The following is a 12341-nucleotide window of genomic DNA, read 5'->3' on the forward strand; positions in this document are numbered from 1 at the left end:
TTGTGCATAGTCCAGTGAACAGAGTTAACTGTTAGAGTAAATTTAAATAATCGTTTGTTGTTATCACTGATGCAAGCAGTTTTGCTCAACATATTGTCAAGAGAATCCAAGGTTCAAATGACAGAAGTCAGTCAGAGGTCTGTACTAATCATTATTCAGATAATCTATTGCTAGAAAGTGCAGCTTTGGGAACCTTGGACCAAGCATCATATCTGAGTTTTATGCTGATTTCAGGGTTGCCACACGAACCAGCTGAGGACATGAAGAATGGCGCCTTATAAAGAAAAATAGAGCGGCAGTAAGTTTATCCCCAGGTCACCAGACCAAGAAGTAGCTCTGTGTTACCCCCCTCACCCTCCCCCCCCCCCCAAAAATTTGATTTGTTTAATTCTGTGGCCTCCTTGAGCAGCTAACTATGGATCCAACAGTGAACCTCTAAATGCTTAGGTTTGGCTTCAGCAAAATAATTTTTGTGCATTTGCATAGTACACTGTAAATGACAAGTCACTGTTTTATCTCCTCTGTGGAGAAGTGCCCTCTTGATGACCACCACTGAGATAGGGAGCAAAATTACAAGAACAAACATCAATTCTCAATTTCTTTCTGCTAATGTGTCTTGAATGAATTTGCCAAAGATTATCAATTTTTTAATAATATAGTCTAACATATCTGCTCCTTGCCAGTACAATCATAAATTTAAATTGAATGGAAATTTAGTCATACAGCACCATTTCGGCCCACAGGTCCGTGACGCCCAATGTGCACTCAATTAACTTACAAAACGGTGAGAGGAAACTGAAGCCCCCGGAGGAAAATCCACGCAGATACAGAGAGAACGTACAAACTCCTCACAGAATCAGTGCCGATTCGAACTTTGATTCTCCCTTTACTCATTATTGGTCTCTATAACAAATGTTGTCCTATGCGTCTCATGTCCGTGAAGCTCTGCTTCGGTTGTTCATGGTTGAGACAAGAATGGCCTGGTCAATATCTGGAAAGTATTAAAAAACTACACATTTTACAATACAAACACTTTCTGATTATTCATTTGGTGGATAACTGGGACTTTTAAATGTTCTAATAGATTTTCTCCTGTACAGATGCTGACTGGCAGTAAAAATGAAGGTTGACATTTGCTGTGATGATCAATTTCACGTTAATGTCCTAACTAAAAACATAAGATATATTAATTAGGAATCACTAGTGACTGGTTTGTTTTTGAATATGTTCTTGAAATATTTCATTTTAAGTATGAATACAGTAAAATGGAAAATTCACTCTTGGGGACTGGGAAAGCCTGCATTTGATAGTCCTGAGAAAGTGGAGGTGGACTTCCTGCTGGACCAGTAAAACAAAAGGAGCTGGCTTGCTTCAGAGCACCACTGAGTTGATGATCTTCCAGCAACAATTATTGTTTGACTCATTAGCCATCCTTGGGAACAGCACATAGTTCAGAGGGTCCTCTGTTGTGCAGCTGTTCCAAGCGAACCTCCACAAGGACAACTGTCAATGTACAGTCGCAAGGACATAGATGATGATCATCTCCACGTCACTGGAGGATTGAGGCCCTGATTCTGCAGGAAGGACAATGGTAGGAAGGGTCCCTCTCACCAGAGAACTTAGGAACAGAATTTGTCCATTCAGCCACAGCTCTGCCAGCCAAACAAGCAGCAAGGAAGGGAAAACTTTGAAAAACCTTTGAACCCCACAGCCCTCGGTGACTGTGCTCCTGGTTTCTGAAGGTGACATGATCAGAACCTTCAGTGAATCCTCAGTGTCCAGTCCAGAGAGTACACTGTCTTTTAAAACCTGCGTGAACCAACTGGCTTTTGAGTTTTTGTGCATGCTTTCAATGGACCTGCTTCAAAAGAACATGCATTATTCTGGTACCTCAGAGGAGCGAGGTGACCTGCCTCAATCACCATTGGCCAGTGGCACTTGTGTCTACAATGATGAAATGCTTTGAGAGGTTGACTGGAGCAATTGAACGCCTGGATCCACTTGGATTGACTGTTGTCACAATGGGTGACGTGATTAGTGTAGTGGTTAGCGCAATGCCTTTACAGTCCCGCTGTTGGAGCTGGACTGGGGATTGAATCCCACGCTATTCTCTGGGGGGAATGGTTATATGGCTCCAGTTTCCTCCTAACATTCAAAAATGTAGCGGGGTGTAGGTTAAAGGGGTGTACGTTGAGCAGCATGCTCTCATGGGCTGAAATGGGCTGTTAATGTGCAGTGTGTCTAAATTTATATTTAAAATCAAGGCACTGTGACTGTGTTGAATTACACAGGACCACAAGAACACATATATCAGGCTGCTGTTCATTGACTACAGCTTGGGGTGCAGCACCATTACACCAGACTTTAGGATCTGGGAAAGATTTTCAAAACAAATGGGTTCTGAATGTCAAACATTTGGTGTGTGAACTTGCAAACAGAGATATTTCTGAATCGGCATTTTAAGTTAATAAAGGGGTTAAGTGAACCTAAATATGTGTTTAATGCCATAAAACAAAATGAACATTCTTCCTTTTATGCCTGTGAGGTTACAGGAAAAAAACATGACTCAACGTACCAGCCTTTTGGCACAGAATGTCACGCGATAAACATTTCATGGAGAAATCTAAAAACACAAGGATGTCATTATAGAAATGGAATATTGCTTTAAGCAAACAAACTACTGCTATAAATATTCCAGGGAGCATGTGATGTCCAATAGAAATGACAGAATTATGAAAAAATTGTTAAGGAGTAATGGTGGAACTGAGCAAAAAATACAGTAACAACAGATTTTCAGTTCATAAGCAATATTTTGCTGACAACACAACTGCTGTTGGCTGAGTAACTAGAAATAGTGAGTCAGAATACAGGATGGAGACCAAGAATCCAGTTGGTGGTAAAACAACAATTTTGCTTGCCACATCACCAAGATCCAAGAGCTTATTGTTGATTTTGGGTGCAATGTGAGTGATCGGGACTGGTGTTTTAAATCCAGCGCTGTCTTTAAGGAGTTTGTACCTTCTGCAGGGGCTTTCCCTGGGGACTCCGGTTTCATCCCATCCTCCAATAAATTGGGTGCCATGAGCTTGTGGGCCGGTTACTGTGCTGTGTGTCAAAATTTACATGTTTAAAATTTAAATTTTAGGACAAGGAGGTGGAGAGACCACACACCTGTCTGCACTGATGGTCCGGAAGTGGAGAGGGTTAGCACCATCTAGTTTCTGGGTCCATGTATGACAAGACCTCTCCTGGAGCCAACACATCAAGGTAACATCTCTACTTTCTCAGAGAAGTATGAGGAAATTTGGCAAGTCACAAAACAAAACCTCTTTCGGTGTACTGTGGGAAGCATCTTGATTTTCTGCACCACACCCTGGTTTGATCATTTGCAAAAACACACAAATGCTGGAGGAACTAAGCCGGTCTTGTTCCTCCAGCATTTCTGTGTGTTTTTACTACAATATAAGCGTCTGCAGACTTTTGTGTTTGACTTGATAACTTGAATGAAAGTAGCAAATATTGACATCCATCACAGGCTCTGACCAACGTTCATGTGGTCGCAATGTTCATGTGGATGTTCCTCAAGAAGGCAGTTAACATCACCCTGCTCACAACCTCTTCTCAATGCTACCTTTGGGAAGTAAGTACAGAAGCCTGAAATTCAGTACCTCTAAATTCAGGCTTATGTACTTTCCAAAAGCTATCAGGCTCTTGAACCTCCCCTTACTTCACATAAAATACCACAAAAGGACTGCATTATTGTAATAACACATTTTCTTGAACTATAGTAACTGAATATTTATCATCTATCTTTTTATTTATTGTCTATATTTAATCTAATGCATACTATTTTCTAACAAATTACCTGTCCAGCTGCAGCATACAAGAATTTCAGTACATTGTACCAATAAACTCATTTTCATTAGCGAGCAATGTGGTTAGAAAAATATACAGGCAGTTCGATCATACTGAAAAGGACCACAGACGATCCTTTCTCCATAATTACAAATATTTTTTTTAAATTTAAAAAATTTTTTTACACTGTGAACCATATCAATCAAAATACATATAAACATTTCCCTCTTAAATATACACAGTGGCATTTTCTCCCCTTTTTTCCCCCCCCTACCTTCCCTCCCCCCTCCAAACCCATTAAACATTCAACATATACAATACAATAAACCCATTAAATAATGTCATCACACAATGAAAATAAACAAGAAAAATGTGTCACCTACTTTTACACACTGAATCGAGTTGTTTTGTCTTATCATTTTAGGGGGTGAAGGTCCGCGGTAAGCCCTCTCTGTTATGTTCCATGTATGGTTCCCAAATTTGTTCAAATAAAGTGAATTTATTTTTTTAATTATATGTAATTTTTTTCCAATGGAATACATTTATTCATTTCTATGTACCATTGCAGTAGTATCAGGTTCTCTTCTGATTTCCAAGTTGACATTATACATTTTTTTGTTACAGCTAAGGCTATCAAAATAAATCTTTTTTGCGATTCATCCAGTTTGAAGCCTAATTCTTTACTACTTATATTCCTTAGAAGAAAGATCTCTGGATTTTTTGGTATGTTGCTTTTATTTAATACCTGATTTAGATCTTCCCAAAACTTTTTCACTTTCTCACATGCCCAAATTGCATGTACTGTTGTTCCCGTTTCCTTCTTACAGCAAAAACATCTATCTGATAATGTTGGATCCCATTTATTTAACTTTTGGGGCGTGATATATAGCCTGTGTAACCAATGATACTGTATCCTGCGTAACCTTGTGTTTATTGTATTCGTCATAGTTCCAGAACATAACTTTTCCCATGTTTCATTTTTTATCTTTGTTTAAATCTTTTTCCCACTTTTGTTTGGGTTTATAGCTTATTTCATCATTTTCCTTCTCGCAAATTGATGTACATGTTTGTTATAATTACCAATATTGAAGAAAATGCAAACACAAGAATGACATCAGAAACAAAATGTTACAACTGTGAAGGAAAGGTTGAATTCACAAGGGCTCTGTTTTGTGGACAAGAAATAGATAGGGATCTTTTAAATTCAGAAATTACACACTCAATTGTGATAGAGAAATTGTTTCCATTTCTGCTGTTTTTGAGGTGGGTTTCAGCTATACTGGCAGGAACATGGCAACTCGAACTAAAGATTAGGATGTCGAGAAATAAAACTGGAAGTTAGTTACTTTGTCGTAAGAAGAATAAATGGGCAGCATCTAGGGTGAGAGTGTAGATAAAATATGAATGTCAAAATTTATAGGCTGTATCAAAATGTAACAAGGTAGATGGTACAAATAGTCATAAATGAGCAGATCTAATTGTTAGTTCAAATACGTGGCTGCAGGGTAACTAAACTAAATATTCCAAGATATTTACAACATGTGGAGATGGGATGGCACTGCTACTAACAGCGACATTACAAGATATAGGAGCCAAGGTAGTCCCATTGAGTCTGCCATACTAATGATGAGTTGATCCATCATCCCCCTGGCTTTCTCCCTTTAAGCCTTGATACCCTGACTAATAAAATATCAATTAAGTCAATCTCTGACTTAATTGCTAATGCAATCCTGAAGAAGGCTCGCCAGTGGCTAGATTTGTGAGGAGTTTGAGGAGATTCGGTAGGTGCACCGAAGACTTGAAAACTTCTACAGGTTTACAGTGGAAAGCATTCTGTCTGGTTGCACCACTGTCTGTTATGGAGGTGTCAATACTCAGGACAAGAAAAAAAAAACTCCAGATGTTTTGAACTTGGCCTGTGACATCATGGGCACCAGTCTTCACTCCATTGAGGACACCTACAAGAGGCAATGTCTTAGGAAAGCAGTCTTTATCCTCAACGACCCCATCACTCAGGACATGCTCTATTTACACTGCTACCTTCGGGAAAAAGGTACAGGAGCCTGAAGGTGAGCACTCAGCAGCAGAAGGCAGTTTTTTTTCTCTCTGCCATCAGATTCCTGAATGATCAATGAACCACAGGCACCAGGCGCCTGCCTACATTTTGCTCATATCTTGTTGGGCTCAAGCCTGAAACGTTGGTTATGTACCTTTATCTTTGCCAGTCACTTGGGTCAGTGCAGATGTAGTCCATGTTGAGGCAGTTGGAATTGGGAGAGAACAGGTTTTTGAAATTTGGCTTTAATGAAAATGTTTGAAGTGCAGATAAACAGGATGGTGGTTTGTTGTCTTGGGAAGGGTTTGAGTGAACTTTCCTGCACTATGCTTTGAAGCAGGACTCCTAATGGCAGGTGTTCAAAATCAGCTGATGCTCATCACGAGTGTGGTTGGTGAATTGCTTATTAGCTGGTCCATAGCCGTGTAAATTAGGAAGAATATGAGAAGAGCTGCATTCAAGACATCTAATAACCTTAAGCTTCATTGGAATGCCTCACTGAGTTTGTTAATAAGCAATGCATAATGTTAAACAAAGCAAGAAAGAAGAATTACAGTTGCAAATAATTACCATGTTCAAGTTACGGAAATTCACCCTTACAGTATTTACAGATCATGAGTCAAACATTTGCAATACAGAATAAAATCACTTTCAGAGCTTATGTGAAAATATAGACAGGATGCAGAGTTCAGCAGAAAAGTGACAGATTGAAGGTAGTGTACATGACTAATGGTGGGGAAGAACGGAGAGATCTTGGGGTCCTCATTTAGAGATTTCTTAAAGTTGATAAGGCCGATATATGCTGGCTTCATTAGTCGGGGGATTGAGTTCAGGAGTCGTGAAATGATGTTGCAGTTCTATAAATCTCTGGTGAGACCACACTTAGAATATTGTGTTCAGTTCTGGTCATCTTGTTACAAGAAAGATGTGGAAGCTATGGAGAGTGCAAAGGAGATCTACCGGGATGTTGCCTGGATTAGAAAATATATCTTATGAGGCAAGGTTAGCAGAGCTAGGGCTTTTCTGTTGAGTGAAGAATGATGAGAGGTGACTTTAATAGAGGTCGACAAGATTCTGAGAGGAGCATATAAAGGAGAGAGCCAGCACCTTTTTCCCAGGGCGGAAGTAGCAAACACCCAGGGGATATCTGTACAAGGTGAAGGAAGGATCATCAAGGCTACAGTTTTTTTTTACACATAAGAGTTGTGGGTGTCTGGAATGCCTTGCCAGGAGTGGTGGTGGAGGCTGGAATATTAGGGGCATTTAAGAAACTCTTAGGTAGGCATATGGATGCAAGAAAAATAGAGAGTAATGATGTAGGGAGCATTTCTTTTTATTTTGGTAATATACAACATTGTGGGCCGAAGGGTCTGTACTGTGCTGTCATGTTTCATGTGAAAAAGTAAATAACAATTTTTTCAAAGAAAAAAAATACCTCAATTAATTCTGTGCCCATAACAGTGAACACGTCTTCCTTTGCCAAGAAATCCTAACCTCCTCCCCACTAATTATTCTTTCACCCATTTCCAACTCATCTCCAATTGCCACCTGGACTTCTCCACCCCACTCACCCTGATCGCGCTGATCTCCACTCACTCCGCACCAACCCCAACATCTGTTGTCTCACTCAGTTTAAAATCTCAATATGCCAGAATTCACTGGATCGTTGTTTATTGTTGATATGAGTGGTGGCATTCCGGGGTCCAGAGGCTGTGTGCATTCTGTTTCCACCAGTGTGCATGTGCTATTCTCTTTGGTTGTGGGCGCATGGGTGGGGCTTAGATATTAGTTTGCCTGCGTTGATTGGTATGGCAGGATAGACAGTGGATGAGTCGGGCTCCAATATTTTCTGTTGACCGTTATGTTAGGATGAACATTAGCACGGACGTTATTGTTACCAAGTTCATGATCATTACCATGTTATGATTCCTTTTGTGTTCACTAACAAACAGTTTAAAAATGGATCTGGACTTTGATATGAATTTGTTCCAAAGTGTCACAGTAAACAACCTACTTAGCCTCCGAGCGGCTTTTTATGGATAGTAGTTACTACATTTTAGTCAACAGAAAATATCAGCATCTACGACTGAATTTGATTGAATGGACATTGTTGGAACTTTGGACTGTTTTCCCTCTTTGGTTGGTAGCGATACTGAAAGCAATATGGTGGCCATGTTGGAAATGCTGAGCGCAGGCCTTTGACAGCAATCCATCTCCATCAGTCTGAGCATTGGCCACAGAGGGGTCCAGGGCTTCTAATCCAAGAATGTTCTATGTACACACTGGCAGAGTTATTTGCCAAGAATCACAGCAATATCATTGACTTCTGCGGTGGTGGAAACTCACTCGTTGACAGCAGTGCATCACAGCCATCAGAAGCGGTAGGATTATGTTTGTGTATTTATTTTGTTGAAACACAGTTTGAATGTGCTGCTGCTTGTCTATTGAGGACTTGATTTTGGGCTTGTGTTATTCGTGCTTGAGCTTGGATGGAGACGCGATTAAAACTACTGCACAAGACGTTGACTGAATTTAAAGTCAACAACTTAGAAATGGCTGAAGGTGTGTAACAAAATGGTGGTGGAAGAGGATGTGCAATTCAAAGTGGAGAAATAGAGTCTCATATTAAGGTAACATCTGACACGTAGGATGAAATACAACAGGTGACAGTGTGTCAAATGCTGGAAGCAGGAGAAGCAAAGATCTTCTGGATCAAGCTCCAGAGTTTCCAGAACATCTGCACATATAAAGACTGAGGCTGAAGTGGCTGTTCTTGATGGATGATAAAAATTGCTTAAGGATAAATTTGCCTTAGAAGAGCAGGAGCAGCAGCTGAGGAGGGAAAAGAAGCAGCTGGAGCTGGAAGCAAATATTGCTGCTACTATAGGCAAAGGGAAGGAACTAGGAGCCTCAAAGGGATATGATGTTCGAAGTAACTTATCTGAAGTGTCTGATGGCATGGAGTCGTACTTTGAGAAAGGACAACAGGAAAACACTTAATGCTAAGACAGATCCTTTTGTACTGCAGCTACAAGACATGCAGACACATGAACAAATCCTCCTGAAGCACAGGAAGTTTTAGGCAAATGTGCATGTTTATAAATCATGAGAAGTAATGATAGGACAGACAGAATTTTTTTTTCTTAGAGTGAAAACAGAGGATATGTTTAATGTGCAGGAGATGCAGTTTAAGGGAAATGTGTGGGGTGAATTTTTTTAATAAATACAGAGCATGGGTGCCTGGAACTGCTGCCAGGTGGTAGCAGATGCAAACTAATATTTAAACGGCTTCTAAATAGAATCACTGAGTTCCTCTGGCTGATTTTTTTTTCCTCTAGATTCCTGCGGCTGCCAACTCTCGTCTCTGGAATGCATGCTATTCCTTAAGTTGATGTCCACCTTCACCCTTTCAATGGATGAGGCTGAGTACGGGTCTATATAGGAATTGCAAGGGTCATTACACTGGCTGGCAACTGTGGGTTTAAGCTAGCATCCACTAGACAGCATACCCAATCTGCGTTTCGTGTCACTGATGTACATTGAATGCTGTGGGCTAGGATGGAAAAGGTAAAAAGCATTGGACTCCCAGAGAAGTGGTAAATTCCATGGACCTCTCTAATTACAGCATGTTATGGGAGCTGCGCTACTCAGGATCAGAAAAAGTTACGGAAGTTATGGGCGGCACAGTTGGCAATACCTTTACAGCACCAGCGATTGGGACCGAGGTTCAAATCCTGTGGTGTCTGTAAGGAGTTTGTACGTTCTCCCCGTGTCTGTGTGGGTTTTCTCTGTGGATTCTAGTTTCCTACCACTGTTCAAAAACGTACTGGGGGTGTAAATAAGGCAACACGGTCTCGTGAGCCAAAATGGATTGTTACCATGTTGTATGTCTAAATTTAAAAAAAATTAAATTAGTGAATGCGATCCCTCCTCTCCATGGACTCAATCAAGATCTGGGGCTGCCTAGAAAAGACAGCCAACTGACTAAAGTGTTCCTCACAGGATTTTATTTTTACCAATAGTATAAGCAAAGGTAATAGTCTGCAGAAGGAAACAGCTTTAGGGACAGTTTTTCCTCACAGCCACCAGGCTCCTGAATGAGCCCAACAACAGTGTTGTTCTTGCTTGGTGCTAAATGTGTTAACCATTCTGATAGAGTTTTTTGAGATGACCAGAAAATTTGATGAAGGAAAGGCTGTGGATGTTGTCCACATGGACTTTAGTAAGCTCTTTGACAAGCGAGGTTAGTCAGAAAGGTTCAGATGCTCAGCATTCACAGAGAGGTAGTAAATAGGATTTGATATTGGCTACATGGGAGAAGCCAGCAAGTGGTAGTGGATGATTGCTTCTCAGACTGGAGCCCTGTGACTAGTGGTGTGCCTCAGAGATAGGTGATGGGACCATTGTTGTTTGTCATTGTGGACAGCAAGAAAGGTTTTCAAAGCTTTCAGAAAAGACTGGACTTTCAAACCTCAGGAAGCTTAGTCGGCTGGATTGTTAACTGCATTAATATATCTCCACTGTATTGGACTATCAATTTCAGTGACTGTTAGTCACAAAAGTTCAAAACCCTGTGGTTTTATTCTTGATGTATTTCAGCTCAGATGTGCTATCAATCCAAAATTTGGAGTCTGTTAGTTCCACCTGCAACTCTCTTTTTAACATTGTGTTCATTCTACTCGCCATGGTAGCAGCTGCCAATTCCATTCGAGGGATACTGGCTGGCTTTAATGGAGCCACTCTGCCTTTTCCCATTGCAAATCCACAATGTACCTGATCACTGTTATCATGCAGTAACAGGTAACTAACAGTTCTGTAACTTGGAGATGAAGATGCTCCAGTCATTCTGTATTCTACCATGTTCTGACTGTGATTTCATCAGGCCAAAGGAATTGTAACAAGTCATGGTCTTTTGGTACTTTCATCTCATGGAACATTGCTTCAATATCTGCAGTGATTACAGCAGGTTCTTTACGGAATCTACTTAAGACTTTAAACATCATGTAAACCTTCAAATGCAGTTGGTATCTGAATGAAAAGACAAGTCTTTCTTGAATCTTCTCTTTAAATTCAGTGTACATTGTTCGACAACTCTTCTACTATCAGGCATGCACAATTCCCTTTTATTTAAAGGTAATCCAATGCAATAATGATCCTTAACTAGTTTGGCAGGTTTCGACACCAAATTCCAAGAACTGCTGGTCTTCCTTTGAAGGTTCTTGGTCGTTCCTGAAGCACTCAGGAAAGTCAGTCTTGAACTGCTGCTCAATGTGTAGGCTAAATTTTAACATGCAAGAAGAATTTGAACAGGTACATGGATGGGAGGTATGGAGGTCTGGGAGCAGGTCAGTGGGACGAGGCAGAAAAATTGTGCTGCAGGTTAGAGACAACCTGCAGGTCTGTTCACAGAAGAACCTTTTTACTGTATAGCAGGTCCTCACTTAGCATTGTTGTTACACTCTTGGTGAAATGATGTTAAACGAAATCAATTTTTACCATTGACTGAATAATTAAAAACAAGGGTTAATTTCCTACACTTTATTTCTGGTCACAAAAACATCATCAAACTGCTAAAGTAGTGTCTCTACTTCCTCAGGAGTTTGTGGAGGTTTGGTATACCAGAAACCCTGGAAAATTTCAACAGATGTGTGGTGGAAAGTGCACTGACCGCTGCATCACCGTATGGGAATACCAATACAATTGAGTGTAAAGCCATGCAAAAGGTGGTGGATGCAGCCCAGGACATCACAAGCAAAACCCTCTCCACTATCGAGAACATCTACGGGGTCCACTGCCATCGGAGAGCAGCAGCGATCATTAAAGAGCCATCCAACCCAGCACACGCTGTTCTCGCTGCTGCCATCAGGAAAGAGGTATCGGGGCCACAAGACTCGCACCCCCCAGGTTCAGGAACAGCTGCTCCCCCTCCACCATCAGACTCCTCAACAACAAACTCAATCACGGTCTCGTTGCTTCAGGTGTAATACAGCCCCCAGGATCACTGATGAAGGGCCCGAGATGTTGGTGATGTCTGAGTTTCCCCAGCACTTGTGTCAACAGAAATCCTGTGTTTCAGCCCCGGAGAGTCCTGCTAGTGCAGGTCTCCCATCCAGGGGCCTTGCCCCGTGTTTCCCGAAGCTGCTTCGACTCCGGGTGACTGTTGTCCGAGAGCTCTCGCACCTCAAATCTCCTCAACACTTCCAGTTCTCTTTCTAATGTGATCGTTTATTTTTCCGGGGGGGGTCACGGGAACAGGGAGAAACAAGCCTTGTAAAAGGCCACCTACCAGTATTCAGTTCAAACCCAATTAAACTGTGCGGTTCGACATTTTTTTCGACCTTATAACGAAATGACATTATTCAAAGGACTTACTGATAAAAAATTATATTTTGTACAAACTTTTAAGCGTCTTTCTGCCGCCCGCCGGCCT

Source organism: Narcine bancroftii, chromosome 13, assembly GCF_036971445.1.
Source record: "Narcine bancroftii isolate sNarBan1 chromosome 13, sNarBan1.hap1, whole genome shotgun sequence".
Lineage (NCBI taxonomy): Eukaryota > Metazoa > Chordata > Chondrichthyes > Torpediniformes > Narcinidae > Narcine > Narcine bancroftii.